This window comes from Anthonomus grandis, chromosome 2 (genome assembly GCF_022605725.1).
Source record: "Anthonomus grandis grandis chromosome 2, icAntGran1.3, whole genome shotgun sequence".
In the NCBI taxonomy this organism is placed as follows: Eukaryota; Metazoa; Arthropoda; class Insecta; order Coleoptera; family Curculionidae; genus Anthonomus; species Anthonomus grandis.
In genome coordinates this window covers 42,343,913-42,371,837 of record NC_065547.1, presented here as the reverse complement: position 1 = coordinate 42,371,837, position 27,925 = coordinate 42,343,913, and the positions used below count along the sequence as shown (strand labels likewise).

Below are 27,925 nucleotides of genomic sequence, written 5' to 3'. Positions count from 1 at the left end.
ACCCAATCGGACCCATAGCAAAAAATTTACAATAGTCACGTGACCCGGAAGTCAAATGTCAAATATTAGTCAAAAATTAATAATTGCATTCTAAATAAAGCCCAAATACCAAATTTGAACCCAATCAGACCAATAGCAAAAAAGTTACAATAGTCACGTGACCTGGAAGTCAAATGTCAAATATTTGTGAAAAATTAATAATTGCATCCTAACTAAACCCCAAATACCAAATTTCAGTCAAATCGGACAAATAGGAAAAAAGTTAAGGTAGTCACGTGACCTTAAAACATAGTCATGTCAAATATCTGTAAAAAATTATTAATCTTATCCAAAATAGGTACTAGGTACCAAATTTCAACCAAATCGCACCAATACCAAAAAAGTTATGATACTCGACTAACCTTAAAAATCAATAATTTCAAAAATTTTTTATTTATATCCCAAAAGCAATGTTTAAGAATTGTTAACATTTATTAATAATAAACTAAATAGTAAAAACTCACCAAATATCTAAATTTTTATTTTAAATTAAATAGATCATTACGACTGACCCGTGTATATATTCGAATAATTTTAATAAAATAATAGGGCAAATTTCATTTCGTCTCACCCCGGTATAAAACCACTGACTTTTCAAAAAAACGGCATTTTTCGAAGACGTCAAAATGTTTGCCGAATTTTCCTGGCCGCAATACACAATTTCCCCAATTGATATGCACAGATTCGGAAAGCCCATTCATTTTCTGATTCGGTGCTTCCTTTCCCTGATCGTTTCCGGTTCATTTTCATTCATAATTTTACAAAAAACCCAACCAAGTCCCGGCCACCTGTCACGAGCAAAAAATTTGTATCCACCATGCGTCAAAGTATTGTTCCCACTAGCCATTTCATCAGAGTTTAGGTTGACACCTCCAATTACCTGCAAAAACGCAAAAAAATGGACTTTTTTCATAAAATCGCATTTTTCGGGTACTTGTACTATCGCTGGAACCCTGAAATTTTAGTATGTATTGTAAAACAAAATTTCGGATCCTTTAGATGTTGTTTGATCCTTTCACCATGTACAGGGACGTGGCAAATGAATTAAACGCGAAAATTCGAATTGCTCAGAACCTATTAAAGTTGGAAGATTGTAATTTTACATAAATAATGAGGTTATTAAAGTATTTAATGCCTGAGAATATAAATGGTCCAAGTGCCACCACTAAAAAGTTATTAAATAAAATGTGATTTTCAGGTCGGACCTTCATGGGTAAAGTTCATTATTGCTCGCCCTGTATGGTTCCCAAAAATTTCGGTTATATGGCATATGAAAGGTAAAGGATGAAGTTATTTTTTGAAAAAAAAAATTTTCCCAAAATAAGTATCGTTTGGCGGAAAATCCCAAAAAACTGAAAATGCCAGAACTCGTAAAATAAATTTTTTACAAAAAAAAGCTCCAAGTATGTCAAATCTCTTATAAAATGAAGTCTTTTCGCCGAAATACTTTTTTTATAAAAATTTTTTTTTAGCCTCTGGAGAAGTTTGAATTTTTTTTTTAGTCACTTTTGTTCGCTTATAACAACTCACCCTGTATACCGATCGGGCCCAAAAAGTATACAGACATGAATTACTATAAAGTCTTTTATGCCTAGAATTTTCAATTTTTTTGACAGCGTTAAAATTGAGATCTCGTGCAAAAATGAATTTTGACCGGTTTTTTTACAAATTTTTGACTTTGAGACAGTACCGCTCCGTTTGGTGGTACCGTAAAAAAAATTCGTTTACGGATCCATCATTCCCAATGTATTGAGAGACCCTATGCCAAATTTCATCGTTTCGCTAGTCATACAGCCAAAGATATGAATTTTTATTTCCAAAAAAACACGATTTTTCGGACCCGAGGTCGCGTGCATAATATAGTCGCAGACGCTCCTATATAACAAGTATAGTCGCTTCGCTCCTATACTTTTGGTCCGTGGGGACCAGTTTGAAACCTTTAGGTCTTGTCTGTGAAAAGCCATAAGGTAATAAAAAAAAAATCAAAAACTATCAGGTGTACTTAGGTGAGTCGGGGAGGCTAACGTTTACCTGCCAAGGAAAGAGAGGACCAGTTGTTGGGGTATCATGCTTCAAAGAACCATAATTTGTTATATAGTCGCGTTGTGTGTCAATATACTGTCTTATATTTCAAATATCTGTGAAAGTATATTAATTGTATTCTAAATAAAGTCTGAATACCAAATTCGAACAGAATCGGACCAATAGCAAAAAAGTTACGGTAGTCACGTGACCTAGGCTGAAACTTAAATGTCAGTTATCTGTCATAATTTATTAGTTGTATCCTAAATAAACCATAAATACCAAATTCAGAGAGAAGTTCCCATAAGGGTCTATTTCTTGAAATAGAACAAACAGGGATTTTACGTCGATTTGTTTTAATTTTTCTTTTTATTTTGAAATGTAATAGTAATAAAATATCAAAAGAATTGAGAGGAGGAGAATAAGAAATAAAAGAAACCATCAATGAATTGAATCGAAGCTATAGAAGCCGAGAGATTAGTAAAAATGTGGGAAAAAACAAAAGAAAACTGGTTTTTTCCCACGGTATCATTTTTTTTTCTTAAAATAATTATTGACAAATTATAATGTAAGCCCTAAGTTGGCAATTTCACGTAAAAAAAACCCAAGAAAAAAAAAATTTTTTTTTGGTCGAAAATCGAAAGGGGTATAACCATGAAAAATTGCGAAAAAATGGTTTTTATTTTTTTTTAAATAAAATATAACTCTGACAACTTTTTGTCTTAAACAAAAGTTTTCGGGAATATTACGAGGTATCCGTGCGTTAAAACGAATCGGTTCTAGCTATTATACAGTCGGAGAAAATTGAAAAAAACTATTAAACATAAATATCGAATTATCAAGAGCCCTATGGAAAAATTTCAGTTTTTTATTTTTCTATCCTGTACTACTTCAGAGTATCTTTAAAAAAGATTATTACCAATTTGACTCTAAAATGAACGGAAAACCTATTTCTTTGCATTTTTCGATTTTCGAACAAAATCCGGGGTCAAAATGACCATTTTTCCAAAATATGCTCCGAATTCAAAATTTCTTTTTTCTGGTTAAAGACCATTTAAAAACTAATAAAAAAGCTTTATGACAAAATTTTCCACGATTTATACGAGTGCCATAATATAAAGGGAAAAATTAGGTTCCATAAGAGCCTATGTACAGGGATAAGACAACCGGGCTTTTACGTCGATTTTTTTAATTTTTCAGTTTTATTTCGAAAGGCAGTTGTAATAAAATATAAAAAGAATTAACAGGAGGAGAATAAGGAATAATAAAAACCATCAACAAATTGAATCGAAGCTCTAGAAGTCGAGATATTAGTAAAACTGTGAAAAAAAAATAAAAGAAAACTCGTTTTTTTCCACGGTAGCATTTTTTTTCTTAAAATGATAACTGACAAATTATAATGTAAGCCCTAAGTTGGCAATATCCATTAAAAAAAACCCAAGAAAAAAAATTTTTTTTTTGCTCCAAAATCGAAAGGGGTATAGCCATGAAAAATTGTGATTAAATGGTTTTTATTTTTTTCTAACTAAACTATAACTCTGACAACTTTTTGTCTTAAACAAAAGTTCTAGGGAATATTACGAGGTATTCGAATGTTAAAACTAATTGATTACAGCTATCACAGATTCGGAGAAAATTGTAAAAAACTATAAATCATAAATATCGAATTATCAAGAGCCCTATGGAAAGATTTCATTTTTTTATTTTTCTATCTTGTACTACTTTAGGATACCTTTCAAAAAGATTATTATCGATTTGACTCTAAAATGAACAGAAAACCTATTTCTTTGCATTTTTCGATTTTCGAACAAAATCCGGCCCAAAATGAAAATTTTTTCAAAACATGCTCCAAATTCAAAATTTCTTTTTTCTGGCTAAAGACCATTCAAAAAGTAATGAAAAAGCTTAATGACAAAAATTTTCAAAATCTATAATAATGCTACAATATTATGAAAGAAGATAAGTTCCCTTTAAAGCCTATGTATTCGAACCGATGATTTTTTTATTTTTTTTTGAAAGGCAAATTTAAGAAATAATTTAACTAATTAAGATAAAAGGAATAGGGTAATACGAAATATTATCTATAAATATATACATATCATCTAATAGCAGATTTTAATCAAATAGGAAATTTTGATAGTCACGTGACCCTAGAACTTAATATTTTAAAATTTTGTAAAAAATCAACAATTGCATCCTAAATAAACCCCAAATTCCAAATTTGAACCCAATCGGATCAATAGCAAAAAAGTTATGGAAGTCACGTGACTTAAAAAATTCAACATGTCAAATTTCTGTCAAAATTTATTACTTGCATCCTAAATAAAGCCCAAATACTAAATTTCAACCCAATCGGATCAATAGCAAAAAAGTTATGGAAGTCACGTGACTTAAAAAATTCAACATGTCAAATTTCTGTCAAAATTTATTACTTGCATCCTAAATAAAGCCCAAATACTAAATTTCAACCCAATCGGAACAATAGCAAATAAGTTATGGAAGTCACGTGACTTAAACATTCAATATGTCAATTATCTGTTAAAATTTATTAATTGTATCCTAAATAAAGCATAAATACCAAATTTGAACCCAATCGGACTCATAGCAAAAAAGTTACAATAGTCACGTGACCTGGAAGTCAAATGTCAAATATCTGTGAAAAATTAATAATTGCATCCTAAATAAACCCCAAATACCAAATTTCAATCAAATCGGACAAATAGGAAGAAAGTTAAGGTAGTCACGTGACCTTAAAACATAGTCATGTCAAATATCTGTAAAAATTTATTAATCTTATCCGAAATAGGTACTAGGTACCAAATTTCAACCAAATCGCACCAATACCAAAAAAGTTATGATACTCGACTAACCTTAAAAATCAATAATTTCAAAAAAATTTTATTTATATCCCAAAAGCAATGTTTAAGAATTATTAGCATATATTAATAATAAACTAAATAGTAAAAACTCACCTAATATCGAAATTTTTATTTTAAATTAAATAGATCATTACGACTGACCCGTGTATATATTCGAATAATTTTAATAAAATAATCGGGCAAATTTCATTTCGTCTCACCCCGGTATAAAGACACTGACATTTCAAAAAAACGGCATTTTTCGAAGACGTCAAAATGTTTGCCGAATTTTCCTGGCCGCAATACACAATTTCCCCTATTGATATGCACAGATTCGGAAAGCCCATTCATTTTCTGATTCGGTGCTTCCTTTCCCTGATCGTTTCCGGTTCATTTTCATTCATAATTTTACAAAAAACCCAACCAAGTCCCGGCCACCTGTCACGAGCAAAAAATTTGTATCCACCATGCGTCAAAGTATTGTTCCCACCAGCCATTTCATCAGAGTTTAGGTTGACACCTCCAATTACCTGCAAAAACGCAAAAAAATGGACTTTTTTCATAAAATCGCATTTTTCGGGTACTTGTACTATCGCTGGAACCCTGAAATTTTAGTATGTGTTGTAAAACAAAATTTCGGATCTTTTAGATGATGTCTGATCTTTTCACCATGTACAGGGACGTGGCAAATGAATTAAACGCGAAAATTCGAATTGCTCAGAACCTATTAATGTTGGAAGATTGTAATTTTACATAAATATTGGGGTTATTAAAGTATTTAATGCCTGAGAATATAAATGGTCCAGATGCTACTACGAAAAAGTTATTAAATAAAATGTGATTTTCGGGTCGGACCTTCATGGGTAAAGTTCATTATTGCTCGCCCTGTATGGTTCCCAAAAATTTCGGTTATATGGCATATAAAAGGTAAAAGATGAAGTTATTTTTTGAAAAAAAAAATTTTCCCAAAATAAGTATCGTTTGGCGGAAAATCCCAAAAAACTGAAAATGCCAGAACTCGTAAAATAAATTTTTTACAAAAAAAAGCTCCAAGTATGTTAAATCTCTTATAAAATGAAGTCTTTTCGCCGAAACACTTTTTTTATAAAAATTTTTTTTTAGCCTCTGGAGAAGTTTGAATTTTTTTTTTAGTCACTTTTGTTCGCTTATAACAACTCACCCTGTATACCGATCGGGCTCAAAAAGTATACAGACACGAAGCCCCAAGAACCCATATATCCTGAAAATTTCAACTCGATTGAACGCTTTAAAATTGAGATCTCGTGAGCAACTCGATTTTTTACCAATTTTTTTACGAATTTTTGAATTTGAGACAGTACCGCTCCGTTTGGTGGTACCGGAAAAAAAATTCGTTTACGGATCCATCATTCCCAATGTATTGAGAGACCCTATGCCAAATTTCATCGTTTCGCTAGCCATACAGCCAAAGATATGAATTTTTATTTCCAAAAAAACACGATTTTTCGGACCCGGGCCCGCGTGCATAATATAGTCGCAGACGCTCCTATATAACAAGTATAGTCGCTTCGCTCCTATACTTTTGGTCCGTGGGGACCAGTTTGGAACCTCTAAGTCCTGTCAGTGATGGGCCTTAGAGGATTTCTTAAAACAAAACAAAAATTATCAGGTGTACCAACGTTTATATGCCAAGGAAAGAGATGACCAGTGGTTGGGGTATCATGCTTCAAAGAACCATAATTTGTTATATAGTCGCGTTGTGTGTCAGTATACTGTCTTATATTTTAAATATCTGTTAAAATATGTTAATTGTATCCTAAATAAAGCCTAAATACCAAATTACAACAGAATCGGACTAATAGCAAAAAAGTTACGGTAGTCACGTGACCTGGGCTGAAACTCAAATGTCAGTTATCTGTCATAAATTATTAGTTGTATCCCAAATAAACCATAAATACCAAATTCAGAGAAAAGTTCCCATAAGGGTCTATTTATTGAAATAGAACAAACAGGATTTTACGTCGATTTGTTTTAATTTTTCTTTTTATTTTAAAATGTAATAGTAATAAAATATCAAAAGAATTGACAGGAGGAGAATTAGAAATAAAAGAAACCATCAACGAATTGAATCGAAGCTATAGAAGTCGAGATATTAGTAGAAATGTGGGAAAAACAAAAGAAAACTGGTTTTTTCCCACGGTATAATTTTTTTTCTTAAAATAATTTATGATAAATTTTAGTTTTAGCCCTAAACTTGTAATTTTCACAAAAAAAACCCAAGAAAAAATTTTTTTTTTTTGGTCGAAAATCGAAAGGGGTATAACCCACGAAAAATTAAAAAAAAATGGTTTTTATTTTTTTATAAATAAAATATAACTCTGACAACTTTTTGTCTTAAACAAAAGTTTTCGGAAATATTACGAGGTATCCGTGCGTTAAAACGAATCGGTTCTAGCTATTATACAATCGGAGAAAATTGGAAAAAACTATTAAACATAAATATCGAATTATCAAGAACCCTATGGAAAAATTTTAATTTTTTATTTTTCTATCCTGTACTACTTCAGAGTATCTTTAAAAAAGATTATTACCAATTTGACTCTAAAATGAACGGAAAACCTATTTCTTTGCATTTTTCGATTTTCGTACAAAATCCGGGGTCAAAATGACAATTTTTTCAAAATATGCTCCGAATTCAAAATTTCTTTTTTCTGGTTAAAGACCATTCAAAAACTAGTAAAAAAGCCTAATAACAAAAATTTCCACGATTTATACGAGTGGCACAATATAAAGGTAAAATTAGGTCCCATAAGAGTCTATGTATTTACGTCGATTTTTAAAATTTTTCAGTTTTATTTCGAAAGGCAATTGTAATAAAATATAAAAAGAATTAACAGGAGGAGAATAAGGAATAATAGAAACTATCAACGAATTGAATCGAAGCTATACAAGTCGAGGTATTAGTAAAAATGTGAAAAAAAATAAAAGAAAACTCGTTTTTTCCCACGGTACCATTTTTTTTCTTAAAATTATAATCGACAAATTATAATGTAAGCCCTAAGTTGGCAATTTCCAGTAAAAAAAACCCAAGAAAAAAAAAATTTTTTTGATCCAAAATCGAAAGGGGTATAGCCATGAAAAATTGTGAAAAAATGGTTTTTATTTTTTTCTAAATAAACTATAACTCTGACAACTTTTTATCTTAAACAAAAGTTTTCGGGAATATTACGAGGTATCCGAATGTTAAAACGAATTGATTATAGCTATCACAGAATCGGAGAAAATTGTAAAAAACTATTAAACATAAATATCGAAATATCAAGAGCCCTATGGAAAAATTTCAATTTTTTATTTTTCTATCTTGTACTACTCCAGGATACCTTTTAAAAAGGTTATTATCGATTTGACTCTAAAATGAACAGAAAACCTATTTATTTGCATTTATCGATTTTCGAACAAAATCCGGCCAAAAATGAAATTTTTTTCAAAACATGCTCCAAATTCTAAATTTCTTTTTTCTGGCTAAAGACCATTCAAAAAGTAATAAAAAAGCTTAATGACAAATTTTTTTAAAATCTATAATAATGCTACAATATTATGAAAGAAGATATATTTCCTTTAAAGGCCATGTATTCGTACCGATGATTTTAAAATTTTTTTTTTAAGGGCAAATTTAAGAAATAATTTAACTATTTAAGATAAAAGGAATAGGGTAATACAAAATATTATCTATAAATATATACATATCATCTAATAGCAGATTTCAATCAAATAGAAAATTTTGATAGTCACGTGACCCTAAAACTCAATATTTTAAAATTTTGTAAAAAATCAACAATTGCATCCTAAATAAACCCCAAATTCCAAATTTGAACCCAATCGGATCAATAGCAAAAAAGTTATGGAAGTCACGTGACTTTAAAATTCAATATGTCAAATTTCTGTCAAAATGTATTACTGGCATCCTAAATAAAGCCCAAATACTAAATTTCAACCCAATCGGATTAATAGCAAAAGAATTATGAAAGTCACGTGACTTTAAAATATAATTTGTCAATTATCTGTTAAAATTTATTAATTGTGTCCTAAATAAAGCATAAATACCAAATTTGAACCCAATCGGACTCATAGCAAAAAAGTTACAATAGTCACGTGACCCGGAAGTAAAATGTCAAATATCTGTCAAAAATTAATAATTGCATCCTAAATAAAGCCCAAATGCCAAATTTGAACCCAATCAGACCAATAGCAAAAAAGTACCAATAGTCACGTGACCTGGAAGTCAAATGTCAAATATCTGTCAAAAATTAATAATTGCATCCTAAATAAACCCCAAATACCAAATTTCAATCAAATCGGACAAATAGGAAGAAAGTTAAGGTAGTCACGTGACCTTAAAACATAGTCATGTCAAATATCTGTAAAAATTTATTAATCTTATCCGAAATAGGTACTAGGTACCAAATTTCAACCAAATCGCACCAATAGCAAAAAAGTTATGATAGTCGACTAACCTTAAAAATCAATAATTTCAAAAAAATTTTATTTACAACCCAAAAGCAATGTTTAAGAATTGTTAACATTTATTAATAATAAACTAAATAGTAAAAACTCACCTAATATCTAAATTTTTATTTTAAATTAAATAGATCATTACGACTGACCCGTGTATATATTCGAATAATTTTAATAAAATAATCGGGCAAATTTCATTTCGCCTCACCCCGGTATAAAACCACTGACATTTCAAAAAAACGGCATTTTTCGAAGACGTCAAAATGTTTGCCGAATTTTCCTGGCCGCAATACACAATTTCCCCAATCGATATGCACAGATTCGGAAAGCCCATTCATTTTCTGATTCGGTGCTTCCTTTCCCTGGTCGTTTCCGGTTCATTTTCATTCATAATTTTACAAAAAACCCAACCAAGTCCCGGCCACCTGTCACGAGCAAAAAATTTGTATCCACCATGCGTCAAAGTATTGTTCCCACCAGCCATTTCATCAGAGTTTAGGTTGACACCTCCAATTACCTGCAAAAACGCAAAAAAATGGACTTTTTTCATAAAATCGCATTTTTCGGGTACTTGTACTATCGCTGGAACCCTGAAATTTTAGTATGTGTTGTAAAACAAAATTTCGGATCTTTTAGATGATGTCTGATCTTTTCACCATGTACAGGGACGTGGCAAATGAATTAAACGCGAAAATTCGAATTGCTCAGAACCCATTAATGTTGGAAGATTGTAATTTTACACAAATAATCGAGTTATTAAAGTATTTAATGCCTGAGAATATAAATGGTCCAGATGCCACTACGAAAAAGTTATTAAATAAAATGTGATTTTCGGGTCGGACCTTCATGGGTAAAGTTCATTATTGCTCGCCCTGTATGGTTCCCAAAAATTTCGGTTATATGCCATATGAAAGGTAAAGGATGAAGTTATTTTTTGAAAAAAAAAAATTTCCCAAAATAAGTATCGTTTGGCGGAAAATCCCAAAAAACTGAAAATGCCAGAACTCGTAAAATAAATTTTTTACAAAAAAAAGCTCCAAGTATGTCAAATCTCTTATAAAATAAAGTCTTTTCGCCGAAACACTTTTTTTATAAAAATTTTTTTTTAGCCTCTGGAGAAGTTTGAATTTTTTTTTTAGTCACTTTTGTTCGCTTATAACAACTCACCCTGTATACCGATCGGGCCCAAAAAGTATACAGACATGAATTACTATAAAGTCTTTTATGCCTAAAAATTTCAATTTTTTTGACAGCGTTAAAATTGAGATCTCGTGCAAAAATGAATTTTGACCCGTTTTTTTACGAATTTTTGACTTTGAGACAGTACCGCTCCGTTTGGTGGTACCGTAAAAAAAATTCCTTTACGGATCCATCATTCCCAATGTATTGAGAGACCCTATGCCAAATTTCATCGTTTCGCTAGCCATACAGCCAAAGATATGAATTTTTATTTCCAAAAAAACACGATTTTTCGGACCCGAGGTCGCGTGCATAATATAGTCGCAGACGCTCCTATATAACAAGTATAGTCGCTTCGCTCCTATACTTTTGGTCCGTGGGGACCAGTTTGGAACCTTTAGTTCTTGTCAGTGATGGGCCTTAGAGGATTTCTTAAAAAAAATCGCAAATTATCAGGTGTACCGACGATTATATGCCAAGGAAAGAGAGGACCAGTGGTTGGGGTATCATGCTTCAAAGAACCATAATTTGTTATATAGTCGCGTTGTGTGTCAATATACTGTCTTATATTTCAAATATCTGTCAAAGTATATTAATTGTATTCTAAATAAAGCCTGAATACCAAATTACAACAGAATCGGACCAATAGCAAAAAAGTTACGGTAGTCACGTGACCTAGGCTGAAACTTAAATGTCAGTTATCTGTCATAATTTATTAGTTGTATCCTAAATAAACCATAAATACCAAATTCAGAGAGAAGTTCCCATAAGGGTCTATTTCTTGAAATAGAACAAACAGGGATTTTACGTCGACTTGTTTTAATTTTAAAATGTAATAGTAATAAAATATCAAAAGAATTGAGAGGAGGAGAATAAGAAATAAAAGAAACCATCAATGAATTGAATCGAAACTATAGAAGCCGAGAGATTAGTAAAAATGTGGGAAAAAACAAAAGAAAACTGGTTTTTTCCCACGGTATCATTTTTTTTTCTTAAAATAATTAATGACAAATTATAATGTAAGCCCTAAGTTGGCAAATTCAAGTAAAAAAACCCAAGAAAAAAAATTTTTTTTTGGTCGAAAATCGAAAGGGGTATAGCCATGAAAAATTGCGAAAAAATGGTTTTTATTTTTTTAAAAATAAAATATAACTCTGACAACTTTTTGTCTTAAACAAAAGTTTTCGGGAATATTACGAGGTATCCGTGCGTTAAAACGAATCGGTTCTAGCTATTATACAATCGGAGAAAATTGGAAAAAACTATTAAACATAAATATCGAATTATCAAGAGCCCTATGGAAAAATTTCAATTTTTTATTTTTCTATCCTGTACTAAATCAGAGTATCTTTAAAAAAGATTATTACCAATTTGACTCTAAAATGAACGGAAAACCTATTTCTTTGCATTTTTCGATTTTGAAGCAAAATCCGGGCTCAAAATCAGTATTTTTTCAAAAAATGCTTCGATTTCAAATTTTCTTTTTTCTGGTTAAAAACCATTCAAAAACTAATAAAAAAGCTTTATGACAAAATTTTCCACGATTTATACGAGTGCCATAATATAAAGGGAAAAATTAGGTCCCATAAGAGTCTATGTATAGGGACTCGTTTTTTCCCACGGTAGCATTTTTTTTCTTAAAATGATAACTGACAAATTATAATGTAAGCCCTAAGTTGGCAATTTCCAGTAAAAAAAACCCCAAAAAAAAAAAATTTTTTTTGCTCCAAAATCTAAAGGGGTATAGCCATGAAAAATTGTGAAAAAATGGTTTTTATTTTTTTATAAATAAACTATAACTCTGACAACTTTTTGTCCTAAACAAAAGTTCTAGGGAATATTACGAGGTATTTAAATGTTAAAACTAATTGATTATAGCTATCACAGATTCGGAGAAAATTGTAAAAAACTATTAATCATAAATATCGAACTATCAAGAGCCCTATGGAAAAATTTCAACTTTTTATTTTTCTATCTTGTACTACTTCAGGATACCTTTCAAAAAGGTTATTATCGATTTGACTCTAAAATGAACAGAAAACCTATTTCTTTGCATTTTTCGATTTTCGAGCAAAATCCGGCCCAAAATGAAAATTTTTTCAAAACATGCTCCAAATTCAAAATTTCTTTTTTCTGGCTAAAGACCATTCAAAAAGTAATGAAAAAGCTTAATGACAAAATTTTTCAAAATCTATAATAATGCTACAATATTATGAAAGAAGATAAGTTCCCTTTAAAGCCTATGTATTCGAACAGATGATTTTTTAATTTTTTTTTTGAATGGCAAATTTAAGAAATAATTTAACTAATTAAGATAAAAGGAATAGGGTAATACAAAATATTATCTACAAATATATACATATCATCTAATAGCAAATTTTAATCAAATAGGAAATTTTGATAGTCACGTGACCCTAGAACTTAATATTTTAAAATTTTGTAAGAAATCAATAATTGCATCCTAAATAAACCCCAAATTCCAAATTTGAACCCAATCGGATCAATAGCAAAAAAGTTATGGAAGTCACGTGACTTTAAAATTCAATATGTCAAATTTCTGTCAAAATGTATTACTGGCATCCTAAATAAAGCCCAAATACTAAATTTCAACCCAATCGGATCAATAGCAAAAGAATTATGAAAGTCACGTGACTTTAAAATATAATTTGTCAATTATCTGTTAAAATTTATTAATTGTGTCCTAAATAAAGCATAAATACCAAATTTGAACCCAATCGGACTCATAGCAAAAAAGTTACAATAGTCACGTGACCCGGAAGTCAAATGTCAAATATCTGTCAAAAATTAATAATTGCATCCTAAATAAAGCCCAAATACCAAATTTGAACCCAATCGGACTCATAGCAAAAAAGTTACAATAGTCACGTGACCCGGAAGTGAAATGTCAAATATCTGTCAAAAATTAATAATTGCATCCTAAATAAAGCCCAAATACCAAATTTGAACCCAATCAGACCAATAGCAAAAAAGTACCAATAGTCACGTGACCTGGAAGTCAAATGTCAAATATCTGTCAAAAATTAATAATTGCATCCTAAATAAACCCCAAATACCAAATTTCAAGCAAATCGGACAAATAGGAAGAAAGTTAAGTTAGTCACGTGACCCTAAAACATAGTCATGTCAAATATCTGTAAAAATTTATTAATCTTATCCGAAATAGGTACTAGGTACCAAATTTCAACCAAATCGCACCAATACCAAAAAAGTTATGATACTCGACTAACCTTAAAAATCAATAATTTCAAAAAAATTTTATTTATATCCCAAAAGCAATGTTTAAGAATTGTTAACATTTATTAATAATAAACTAAATAGTAAAAACTCACCTAATATCTAAATTCTTATTTTAAATTAAGTAGATCATTACGACTGACCCGTGTATATATTCGAATAATTTTAATAAAATAATCGGGCAAATTTCATTTCGTCTCACCCCGGTATAAAGACACTGACATTTCAAAAAAACGGCATTTTTCGAAGACGTCAAAATGTTTGCCGAATTTTCCTGGCCGCAATACACAATTTCCCCAATTGATATGCACAGATTCGGAAAGCCCATTCATTTTCTGATTCGGTGCTTCCTTTCCCTGGTCGTTTCCGGTTCATTTTCATTCATAATTTTACAAAAAACCCAACCAAGTCCCGGCCACCTGTCACGAGCAAAAAATTTGTATCCACCATGCGTCAAAGTATTGTTCCCACTAGCCATTTCATCAGAGTTTAGGTTGACACCTCCAATTACCTGCAAAAACGCAAAAAAATGGACTTTTTTCATAAAATCGCATTTTTCGGGTACTTGTACTATCGCTGGAACCTTGAAATTTTAGTATGTATTGTAAAACAAAATTTCGGATCCGTTAGATGTTGTTTGATCTTTTCACCATGTACAGGGACGTGACAAATGAATTAAACGCGAAAATTCAAATTGCTCAGAACCTATTAAAGTTGGAAGATTGTAATTTTACACAAATAATGGGGTTATTAAAGTATTTAATCCCTGAGAATATAAATGGTCCAGGTGCTACCACTGAAAAGTTATTAAATAAAAAGTGATTTTCAGGTCGGACCTTCATGGGTAAAGTTCATTATTGCTCACCCTGTATGGTTCCCAAAAATTTCGGTTATATGGCATATAAAAGGTAAAAGATGAAGTTATTTTTTGAAAAAAAAAATTTTCCCAAAATAAGTATCGTTTGGCGGAAAATCCCAAAAAACTGAAAATGCCAGAACTCGTAAAATAAATTTTTTACAAAAAAAAGCTCCAAGTATGTTAAATCTCTTATAAAATGAAGTCTTTTCGCCGAAACACTTTTTTTATAAAAATTTTTTTTTAGCCTCTGGAGAAGTTTGAATTTTTTTTTTAGTCACTTTTGTTCGCTTATAACAACTCACCCTGTATACCGATCGGGCCCAAAAAGTATACAGACATGAATTACTATAAAGTCTTTTATGCCTAAAAATTTCAATTTTTTTGACAGCGTTAAAATTGAGATCTCGTGCAAAAATGAATTTTGACCGGTTTTTTTACGAATTTTTGACTTTGAGACAGTACCACTCCGTTTGGTGGTACCGGAAAAAAAATTCGTTTACGGATCCATCATTCCCAATGTATTGAGAGACCCTATGCCAAATTTCATCGTTTCGCTAGCCATACAGCCAAAGATATGAATTTTTATTTCCAAAAAAACACGATTTTTCGGACCCGAGGTCGCGTGCATAATATAGTCGCAGACGCTCCTATATAACAAGTATAGTCGCTTCGCTCCTATACTTTTGGTCCGTGGGGACCAGTTTGGAACCTTTAGGTCTTGTCTGTGAAAAGCCATAAGGGAATTTAAAAAAAACAATCAAAAATTATCAGGTGTACTTAGGTGAGTCAGGGAGGCTAACGTCTACCTGCCAAGGAAAGAGAGGACCAGTTGTTGGGGTATCATGCTTCAAAGAACCATAATTTGTTATATAGTCGCGTTGTGTGTCAATATACTGTCTTATATTTCAAATATCTGTGAAAGTATATTAATTGTATTCTAAATAAACCCCAAATACCAAATTCCAACAGAATCGGACCAATAGCAAAAAAGTTACGGTAGTCACGTGACCTAGGCTGAAACTTAAATGTCAGTTATCTGTTATAATTTATTAGTTGTATCCTAAATAAACCATAAATACCAAATTCAGAGAGAAGTTCCCATAAGGGTCTATTTATTTAAATAGAACAAATAGGGATTTTACGTCGATTTGTTTCAATTTTTCTTTTTATTTTAAAATGTAATAGTAATAAAATATCAAAAGAATTGACAGGAGGAGAATAAGAAATAAAAGAAACCATCAACGAATTGAATCGAAGCTATAGAAGCCGAGATATTAGTAAAAATGTGGAAAAAACAAAAGAAAACTGGTTTTTCCCACGGTATCATTTTTTTTTCTTAAAATAATTTATGACAAATTTTAGTTTTAGCCCTAAACTGGTAATTTTCACTAAAAAAACCCAAGAAAAAAAAATTTTTTTTTGGTCGAAAATCGAAAGGGGTACAGCCATGAAAAATGTCGAAAAAACGGTTTTTATTTTTTTCTAAATAAACTATAACTCTGACAACTTTTTGCCTTAAACAAAAGTTCTAGGGAATGTTACGAGGTATTCGAATGTTAAAACTAATTGATTATAGCTATCACAGATTCGGAGAAAATTGTAAAAAACTATTAATCATAAATATCAAATTATCAAGAGCCCTATGGAAAAATTTCAATTTTTTATTTTTCTATCCTGTACTACATCAAAGTATCTTTAAAAAAGATTATTACCAATTTGACTCTAAAATGAACGGAAAACCTATTTATTTGCATTTATCGGTTTTCGAACAAAATCGGGCCCAAAATTAAATTTTTTTCAAAACATGCTTCAAATTTAAAATTTCTTTTTTCTGGCTAAAGACCATTCAAAAAGTAATGAAAAAGCTTAATAACAAAATTTTTCAAAACCTATAATAATGCTACAATATTAGGAAAGAAGATAAGTTCCCTTTAAAGCCTATGTATTCGAACCGATGATTTTTTTATTTTTTTTTGAAAGGCAAATTTAAGAAATAATTTAACTAATTAAGATAAAAGGAATAGGGTAATACAAAATATTATCTACAAATATATACATATCATCTAATAGCAGATTTTAATCAAATAGGAAATTTTGATAGTCACGTGACCCTAGAACTTACTATTTTAAAATTTTGTAAAAAATCAACAATTGCATCCTAAATAAACCCCAAATTCCAAATTTGAACCCAATCGGATCAATAGCAAAAAAGTTATGGAAGTCACGTGACTTAAAAAATTCAACATGTCAAATTTCTGTCAAAATTTATTACTTGCATCCTATATAAAGCCTAAATACTAAATTTCAACCCAATCGGAACAATAGCAAATAAGTTATGGAAGTCACGTGACTTTAACATTCAATATGTCAATTATCTGTTAAAATTTATTAATTGTATCCTAAATAAAGCATAAATACCAAATTTGAACCCAATCGGACTCATAGCAAAAAAGTTACAATAGTCACGTGACCCGGAAGTCAAATGTCAAATATCTGTCAAAAATTAACAATTGCATTCTAAATAAAGCCCAAATACCAAATTTAAACCCAATCGGACTCATAGCAAAAAAGTTACAATAGTCACGTGACCCGGAAGTGAAATGTCAAATATCTGTCAAAAATTAACAATTGCATTCTAAATAAAGCCCAAATACCAAATTTAAACCCAATCGGACCAATAGCAAAAAAGTTACAATAGTCACGTGACCTGGAAGTCAAATGTCAAATATCTGTAAAAATTTCTTAATCTTATCCGAAATAGGTACTAGGTACCAAATTTCAACCAAATCGCACCAATACCAAAAAAGTTATGATACTCGACTAACCTTAAAAATCAATAATTTCAAAAAATTTTTATTTATATCCCAAAAGCAATGTCTAAGAATTGTTAACATCTATTAATAACAAACTAAATAGTAAAAACTCACCTAATATCGACATTTTTATTTTAAATTAAATAGATCATTACGACTGACCCGTGTATATATTCGAATAATTTTAATAAAATAATCGGGCAAATTTCATTTCGTCTCTCCCCGGTATAAAACCACTGACATTTCAAAAAAACGGCATTTTTCGAAGACGTCAAAATGTTTGCCGAATTTTCCTGGCCGCAATACACAATTTCCCCAAATGATATGCACAGATTCGGAAAGCCCATTCATTTTCTGATTCGGTGCTTCCTTTCCCTGATCGTTTCCGGTTCATTTTCATTCATAATTTTACAAAAAACCAAACCAAGTCCCGGCCACCTGTCACGAGCAAAAAATTTGTATCCACCATGCGTCAAAGTATTGTTCCCACTAGCCATTTCATCAGAGTTTAGGTTGACACCTCCAATTACCTGCAAAAACGCAAAAAAATGGACTTTTTTCATAAAATCGCATTTTTCGGGTACTTGTACTATCGCTGGAACCCTGAAATTTTAGTATGTGTTGTAAAACAAAATTTTGGATCCTTTAGATGTTGTTTGATCTTTTCACCATGTACAGGGACGCCGCAAATGAATTAAACGCGAAAATTCGAATTGCTCAGAACCTATTAAAGTTGGAAGATTGTAATTTTACACAAATACTGGGGTTATTAAAGTATTTAATGCCTGAGAATATAAATGGTCCAGATGCCACTACGAAAAAGTTATTAAATAAAATGTGATTTTCGGGTCGGACCTTCATTGGTAAAGTTCATTATTGCTCGCCCTGTATGGTTCCTAAAAATTTCGGTTATATGGCATATGAAAGGTAAAGGATGAAGTTATTTTTTGAAAAAAAAATTTTTCCCAAAATAAGTATCGTTTGGCGGAAAATCCCAAAAAACTGAAAATGCCAGAACTCGTAAAATAAATTTTTTACAAAAAAAAGCTCCAAGTATGTCAAATCTCTTATAAAACGAAGTCTTTTCGCCGAAACACTTTTTTTATAAAAATTTTTTTTTAGCCTCTGGAGAAGTTTGAATTTTTTTTTTAGTCACTTTTGTTCGCTTATAACAACTCACCCTGTACACCGATCGGGCCCAAAAAGTATACAGACATGAATTACTATAAAGTCTTTTATGCCTAAAAATTTCAATTTTTTTGACAGCGTTAAAATTGAGATCTCGTGCAAAAATGAATTTTGACCCGTTTTTTTACGAATTTTTGACTTTGAGACAGTACCGCTCCGTTTGGTGGTACCGGAAAAAAAATTCGTTTACGGATCCATCATTCCCAATGTATTGAGAGACCCTATGCCAAATTTCATCGTTTCGCTAGCCATACAGCCAAAGATATGAATTTTTATTTCCAAAAAAACACGATTTTTCGGACCCGAGGTCGCGTGCATAATATAGTCGCAGACGCTCCTATATAACAAGTATAGTCGCTTCGCTCCTATACTTTTGGTCCGTGGGGACCAGTTTGGAACCTCTAAGTCCTGTCAGTGATGGGCCTTAGAGGATTTCTTAAAAAAATCGCAAATTATCAGGTGTACTTAGGTGAGTCGGGGAGGCTAACGTTTATCTGCCAAGGAAAGAGAGGACCAGTTGTTGGGGTATCATGCTTCAAAGAACCATAATTTATTATATAGTCGCGTTGTGTGTCAAAATACTCTCTTATATTTCAAATATCTGTTAAAATATGTTAATTGTATCCTAAATAAAGCCTGAATACCAAATTACAACAGAATCGGACCAATAGCAAAAAAGTTACGGTAGTCACGTGACCTGGGCTGAAACTCAAATGTCAGTTAAGTATCTGTCATAATTTATTAGTTGTATCCTAATTAAATCATAAATACCAAATTCAGAGAGAAGTTCCTATAAGGGTCTATTTATTGAAATAGAACAAACAGGATTTTACGTCGATTTGTCTTAATTTTTCTTTTTATTTTAAAATGTAATAGTAATAAAATATCAAAAGAATTGACAGGAGAAGAATAAGAAATAAAAAAAACCATAAATAAATTGAATCGAAGGTATAGAAGCCGAGATATAAGTAAAAATGTGGGAAAAACAAAAGAAAACTGGTTTTTTCCCACGGTATAATTTTTTTTCTTAAAATAATTTATGACAAATTTTAGTTTTAGCCCTAAACTTGTAATTTTCACAAAAAAAACCCAAGAAAAAAATTATTTTTTTTTGGTCGAAAATCGAAAGGGGTATACCCATGAAAAATTTAAAAAAAATGGTTTTTATTTTTTTATAAATAAAATATATCTCTGACAACTTTTTGTCTTAAACAAAAGTTTTCGGAAATATTACGAGGTATCCGTGCGTTAAAACGAATCGGTTCTAGCTATTATACAATCGGAGAAAATTGGAAAAAACTATTAAACATAAATATCGAATTATCAAGAACCCTATGGAAAAATTTTAATTTTTTATTTTTCTATCCTGTACTACTTTAGAGTATCTTTAAAAAAGATTATTACCAATTTGACTCTAAAATGAACGGAAAACCTATTTCTTTGCATTTTTCGATTTTCGTACAAAATCCGGGGTCAAAATGACAATTTTTTCAAAATATGCTCCGAATTCAAAATTTCTTTTTTCTGGTTAAAGACCATTCAAAAACTAGTAAAAAAGCCTAATAACAAAAATTTTCACGATTTATACGAGTGGCACAATATAAAGGTAAAAATAGGTCCCATAAGAGTCTATGTATTTACGTCGATTTTTAAAATTTTTCAGTTTTATTTCGAAAGGCAATTGTAATAAAATATAAAAAGAATTAACAGGAGGAGAATAAGGAATAATAGAAACTATCAACGAATTGAATCGAAGCTATACAAGTCGAGATATTAGTAAAAATGTGAAAAAAAATAAAAGAAAACTCGTTTTTTCCCACGGTACCATTTTTTTTCTTAAAATTATAATCGACAAATTATAATGTAAGCCCTAAGTTGGCAATTTCCAGTAAAAAAAACCCAAGAAAAAAAAATTTTTTTTTGCTCCAAAATCGAAAGGGGTATAGCCATGAAAAATTGTGAAAAAATGGTTTTTATTTTTTTCTAAATAAACTATAACTCTGACAACTTTTTGTCTTAAACAAAAGTTTTCGGGAATATTACGAGGTATCCGAATGTTAAAACGAATTGATTATAGCTATCACAGAATCGGAGAAAATTGTAAAAAACTATTAAACATAAATATCGAAATATCAAGAGCCCTATGGAAAAATTTCAATTTTTTATTTTTCTATCTTGTACTACTCCAGGATACCTTTTAAAAAGATTATTATCGATTTGACTCTAAAATGAACAGAAAACCTATTTATTTGCATTTATCGATTTTCGAACAAAATCCGGCCCAAAATGAAAATTTTTCAAAACATGCTCCAAATTTAAAATTTCTTTTTTCTGGCTAAAGACCATTCAAAAAGTAATGAAAAAGCTTTATGACAAAATTTTTCAAAATCTATAATAATGCCACAATATTACGAGAGAAGATAAGTTCCCTTTAAAGCCTATGTATTCGAACCGATGATTATTTTATTTTTTTTTGAAAGGCAAATTTAAAAAATAATTTAATTAATTAAGATAAAAGGAATAGGGTAATACAAAATACTATCTATAAATATATACATATCATCTAATAGCAAATTTCAATCGAATAGGAAATGTTGATAGTCACGTGACCCTGGAACTTAATATTTTAAAATTTTGTAAGAAATCAACAATTGCATCCTAATTAAACCCCAAATTCCAAATTTGAACCCAATCAGACCCATAGCAAAAAAGTTATGGAAGTCACGTGACTTTAAAATTCAATATGTCAAATTTCTGGCAAAATTTATTACTTGCATCCTAAATAAAGCCCAAATACTAAATTTCAACCCAATCGGATCAATAGCAAAAGAATTATGAGAGTCACGTGACTTTAAAATATAATTTGTCAATTATCTGTCAAAATTTGTTAATTGTGTCCTAAATAAAGCATAAATACCAAATTTGAACCCAATCGGACTCATAGCAAAAAAGTTACAATAGTCACGTGACCCGGAAGTCAAATGTCAAATATCTGTCAAAAATTAATAATTGCATCCTAAATAAAGCCCAAATACCAAATTTGAACCCAATCGGACTCATAGCAAAAAAGTTACAATAGTCACGTGACCCGGAAGTGAAATGTCAAATATCTGTCAAAAATTAATAATTGCATCCTAAATAAACCCCAAATACCAAATTTCAATCAAATCGGACAAATAGGAAGAAAGTTAAGGTAGTCACGTGACCTTAAAACATAGTCATGTCAAATATCTGTAAAAATTTATTAATCTTATCCGAAATAGGTACTAGGTACCAAATTTCAACCAAATCGCACCAATACCAAAAAAGTTATGATACTCGACTAACCTTAAAAATCAATAATTTCAAAAAATTTTTATTTATATCCCAAAAGCAATGTTTAAGAATTATTAACATATATTAATAATAAACTAAATAGTAAAAACTCACCTAATATCGAAATTTTTATTTTAAATTAAATAGATCATTACGACTGACCCGTGTATATATTCGAATAATTTTAATAAAATAATCGGGCAAATTTCATTTCGTCTCACCCCGGTATAAAACCACTGACATTTCAAAAAAACGGCATTTTTCGAAGACGTCAAAATGTTTGCCGAATTTTCCTGGCCGCAATACACAATTTCCCCTATTGATATGCACAGATTCGGAAAGCCCATTCATTTTCTGATTCGGTGCTTCCTTTCCCTGATCGTTTCCGGTTCATTTTCATTCATAATTTTACAAAAAACCCAACCAAGTCCCGGCCACCTGTCACGAGCAAAAAATTTGTATCCACCATGCGTCAAAGTATTGTTCCCACCAGCCATTTCATCAGAGTTTAGGTTGACACCTCCAATTACCTGCAAAAACGCAAAAAAATGGACTTTTTTCATAAAATCGCTTTTTTCGGGTACTTGTACTATCGCTGGAACCCTGAAATTTTAGTATGTGTTGTAAAACAAAATTTCGGATCCTTTAGATGTTGTTTGATCTTTTCACCATGTACAGGGACGTGGCAAATGAATTAAACGCGAAAATTCGAATTGCTCAGAACCTATTAATGTTGGAAGATTGTAATTTTACATAAATAATGGGGTTATTAAAGTATTTAATGCCTGAGAATATAAATGGTCCAGGTGCCACTACGAAAAAGTTATTAAATAAAATGTGATTTTCGGGTCGGACCTTCATGGGTAAAGTTCATTATTGCTCGCCCTGTATGGCTTACGAAAATTTCGGTTATATGGCATATGAAAGGTAAAGGATGAAGTTATTTTTTGAAAAAAAAAAATTTCCCAAAATAAGTATTGTTTGGCAGAAAATTCCAAAAAACTGAAAATGCCAGAACTCGTAAAATAAATTTTTTACAAAAAAAAGCTCCAAGTATGTTAAATCTCTTATAAAACGAAGTCTTTTCGCCGAAACACTTTTTTTATAAAAATTTTTTTTTAGCCTCTGGAGAAGTTTGAATTTTTTTTTTAGTCACTTTTGTTCGCTTATAACAACTCACCCTGTATACCGATCTGGCCCAAAAAGTATACAGTTCTTAAGCCCCCACCGACCCTTATGTCCTAAAAATTTAAAGTTTTTTAAAGGCTTTTTATTTGAGTTCTCGCGTCTGAACGGAATTTGACCCATTTTTTTACGAATTTTTGACTTTGAGACAGTACCGCTCCGTTTGGTGGTACCGGAAAAAAAATTCGTTTACGGATCCATCATTCCCAATGTATTGAGAGACCCTATGCCAAATTTCATCGTTTCGCTAACCATACAGCCAAAGATATGAATTTTTATTTCCAAAAAAACACGATTTTTCGGGCCCGGGCTCGCGTGCATAATATAGTCGCAGACGCTCCTATATAACAAGTATAGTCGCTTCGCTCCTATACTTTTGGTCCGTGGGGACCAGTTTGGAACCTTTAGGTCTTGTCTGTGAAAAGTCATAAGGGAATTAAAAAAAAAAAAACAAAAATTATCAGGTGTACTTAGGTGAGTCGGGGAGGCTAACGTTTACCTGCCAAGGAAAGAGAAAACCAGTTGTTGGGGTATCATGCTTCAAAGAACCATAATTTGTTATATAGTCGCGTTGTGTGTCAATATACTGTCTTATATTTCAAATATCTGTGAAAGTATATTAATTGTATTCTAAATAAAGCCTGAATACCAAATTCGAACAGAATCGAACCAATAGCAAAAAATTTACGGTAGTCACGTGACCTAGGCTGACACTCAAATGTCAGTTATCTGTCATAATTTATTAGTTGTATCCTAAATAAACCATAAATACCAAATTCAGAGAGAAGTTCCCATAAGGGTCTATTTCTTGAAATAGAACAAACAGGGATTTTACGTCGATTTGTTTTAATTTTTCTTTTTATTTTAAAATGTAATAGTAATAAAATATCAAAAGAATTGACAGGAGAAGAATAAAAAATAAAAAAAACCATAAATAAATTGAATCGAAGCTATAGAAGCCGAGATATAAGTAAAAATGTGGGAAAAACAAAAGAAAACTGGTTTTTTCCCACGGTATAATTTTTTTTCTTAAAATAATTTATGACAAATTTTAGTTTTAGCCCTAAACTTGTAATTTTCACAAAAAAAACCTAAGAAAAAAAATTTTTTTTTTTGGTCGAAAATCGAAAGGGGTATACCCACGAAAAATTAAAAAAAAATGGTTTTTATTTTTTTATAAATAAAATATAACTCTGACAACTTTTTGTCTTAAACAAAAGTTTTTGAAAATATTACGAGGTATCCGTGCGTTAAAACGAATCGGTTCTAACTATTATACAATCGGAGAAAATTGGAAAAAACTATTAAACATAAATATCGAATTATCAAGAACCCTATGGAAAAATTTTAATTTTTTATTTTTCTATCCTGTACTACTTCAGAGTATCTTTAAAAAAGATTATTACCAATTTGACTCTAAAATGAACGGAAAACCTATTTCTTTGCATTTTTCGATTTTCGTACAAAATCCGGGGTCAAAATGACCATTTTTTTCAAAATATGCTCCGAATTCAAAATTTCTTTTTTCTGGTTAAAGACCATTCAAAAACTAGTAAAAAAGCCTAATAACAAAAATTTCCACGATTTATACGAGTGGCACAATATAAAGGTAAAATTAGGTCCCATAAGAGTCTATGTATTTACGTCGATTTTTAAAATTTTTCAGTTTTATTTCGAAAGGCAATTGTAATAAAATATAAAAAGAATTAACAGGAGGAGAATAAGGAATAATAGAAACTATCAACGAATTGAATCGAAGCTATACAAGTCGAGATATTAGTAAAAATGTGAAAAAAAATAAAAGAAAACTCGTTTTTTCCCACGGTACCATTTTTTTTCTTAAAATTATAATCGACAAATTATAATGTAAGCCCTAAGTTGGCAATTTCCAGCAAAAAAAACCCAAGAAAAAAAAATTTTTTTTGCTCCAAAATCGAAAGGGGTATAGCCATGAAAAATTGTGAAAAAATGGTTTTTATTTTTTTCTAAATAAACTATAACTCTGACAACTTTTTGTCTTAAACAAAAGTTTTCGGGAATATTCCGAGGTATCCGAATGTTAAAACGAATTGATTATAGCTATCACAGAATCGGAGAAAATTGGAAAAAACTATTAAACATAAATATCGAAATATCAAGAGCCCTATGGAATAATTTCAATTTTTTATTTTTCTATCTTGTACTACTCCAGGATACCTTTTAAAAAGGTTATTATCGATTTGACTCTAAAATGAACAGAAAACCTATTTATTTGCATTTATCGATTTTCGAACAAAATCCGGCCCAAAATGAAAATTTTTCAAAACATGCTCCAAATTCAAAATTTCTTTTTTCTGGCTAAAGACCATTCAAAAAGTAATGAAAAAGCTTTATGACAAAATTTTTCAAAATCTATAATAATGCTACAATATTATGAAAGAAGATAAGTTCCCTTTAAAGCCTATGTATTCGAACCGATGATTTTTTAATGTTTTTTAAAAAGGCAAATTTAAGAAATAATTTAACTAATTAAGATAAAATGAATAGGGTAATACAAAATATTATTTATAAATATATAAATATCATCTAATAGCAGATTTCAATCAAATAGGAAATTTTGATAGTCACGTGACCCTAGAACATAATGTTTTAAAATTTTGTAAAAAATCAACAATTGCATCCTAAATAAACCCCAAATTCCAAATTTGAACACAATCGGATCAAAAGCAAAAAAGTTATGGAAGTCACGTGACTTTAAAATTCAATATGTCAAATTTCTGGCAAAATTTATTACTTGAATCCTAAATAAAGCCCAAATACTAAATTTCAACACAATCGGATCAATAGCAAAAGAATTATCAAAGTCACGTGACTTTAAAATATAATTTGTCAATTATCTGTTAAAATTTATTAATTGTGTCCTAAATAAAGCATGAATACCAAATTTGAACCCAATCGGACTCATAGCAAAAAAGTTACAATAGTCACGTGACCCGGAAGTCAAATGTCAAATAGCTGTCAAAAATTAATAACTGCATCCTAAATAAACCCCAAATACCAAATTTCAAACAAATCGGACAAATACGAAGAAAGTTAAGGTAGTCACGTGACCTTAAAACATAGTCATGTCAAATATCTGTAAAAATTTATTAATCTTATCCGAAATAGGTACTAGGTACCAAATTTCAACCAAATCGCACCAATACAAAAAAAGTTATGATACTCGACTAACCTTAAAAATCAATAATTTCAAAATTTTTTTATTTATATCCCAAAAGCAATGTTTAAGAATTGTTAACATTTACTAATAATAAACTAAATAGTAAAAACTCACCAAATATCTAAATTCTTATTTTAAATTAAGTAGATCATTACGACTGACCCGTGTATATATTCGAATAATTTTAATAAAATAATCGGGCAAATTTCATTTCGTCTCACCCCGGTATAAAGACACTGACATTTCAAAAAAACGGCATTTTTCGAAGACGTCAAAATGTTTGCCGAATTTTCCTGGCCGCAATACACAATTTCCCCAATTGATATGCACAGATTCGGAAAGCCCATTCATTTTCTGATTCGGTGCTTCCTTTCCCTGATCGTTTCCGGTTCATTTTCATTCATAATTTTACAAAAAACCCAACCAAGTCCCGGCCACCTGTCACGAGCAAAAAATTTGTATCCACCATGCGTCAAAGTATTGTTCCCACCAGCCATTTCATCAGAGTTTAGGTTGACACCTCCAATTACCTGCAAAAACGCAAAAAAATGGACTTTTTTCATAAAATCGCATTTTTCGGGTACTTGTACTATCGCTGGAACCTTGAAATTTTAGTATGTATTGTAAAACAAAATTTCGGATCCGTTAGATGTTGTTTGATCTTTTCACCATGTACAGGGACGTGACAAATGAATTAAACGCGAAAATTCGAATTGCTTAGAACCTATTAAAGTTGGAAGATTGTAATTTTACACAAATAATCGGGTTATTAAAGTATTTAATCCCTGAGAATATAAATGGTCCAGGTGCCACCACGAAAAAGTTATTAAATAAAATGTGATTTTCGGGTCGGACCTTCATGGGTAAAGTTCATTATTGCTCGCCCTGTATGGTTCCCAAAAATTTCGGTTATATGGCATATGAAAGGTAAAAGATGAAGTTATTTTTCGAAAAAAAAAATTTTCTCAAAATAAGTATCGTTTGGCGGGAAATCCCAAAAAACTAAAAATGCCAGAACTCGTAAAATAAATTTTTTACAAAAAAAAGCTCCAAGTATGTTAAATCTCTTATAAAACGAAGTCTTTTCGCCGAAACACTTTTTTTATAAAAATTTTTTTTTAGCCTCTGGAGAAGTTTGAATTTTTTTTTAAGTCACTTTTGTTCGCTTATAACAACTCACCCTGTATACCGATCTGGCCCAAAAAGTATACAGTTCTTAAGCCCCCACCGACCCTTATGTCCTAAAAATTTAAAGTCTTTTAAAGGCTTTTTATTTGAGTTCTCGCGTCTGAAAGGAATTTGACCCATTTTTTTACGAATTTTTGACTTTGAGACAGTACCGCTCCGTTTGGTGGTACCGAAAAAAAAATTCGTTGACGGATCCATCATTCCCAATGTATTGAGAGGCCCTATGCCAAATTTCATCGTTTCGCTAGCCATACAGCCAAAGATATGAATTTTTATTTCCAAAAAAACACGATTTTTCGGGCCCGGGCTCGCGTGCATAATATAGTCGCAG

At 30.7% G+C, this 27,925-nt stretch overlaps 1 protein-coding gene and 1 long non-coding RNA gene across 4 annotated transcripts in view; one reads left to right on the top strand and one right to left on the bottom strand.

Annotated features, from left to right (window-relative positions):
* Nucleotides 1-27,925, top strand: part of LOC126750674 (peregrin) — a 93,761-nt gene that overhangs the window by 27,479 nt on the left and 38,357 nt on the right. The window lies entirely within an intron of this gene.
* On the bottom strand, nucleotides 69-27,487 carry LOC126750681 (uncharacterized). 2 transcript variants are annotated; one of them, XR_007665789.1, is made up of 3 exons: nucleotides 14,359-15,501; nucleotides 4,693-5,449; nucleotides 69-162 (listed from the first exon to the last, which is right to left on the bottom strand). It is a non-coding gene; the product is annotated as an uncharacterized LOC126750681 (long non-coding RNA). The 2 variants fall into 2 exon arrangements; XR_007665788.1 differs by lacking the exon at nucleotides 69-162 and adding an exon at nucleotides 27,262-27,487 and having other exon boundaries at nucleotides 5,035-5,449; nucleotides 14,359-14,683.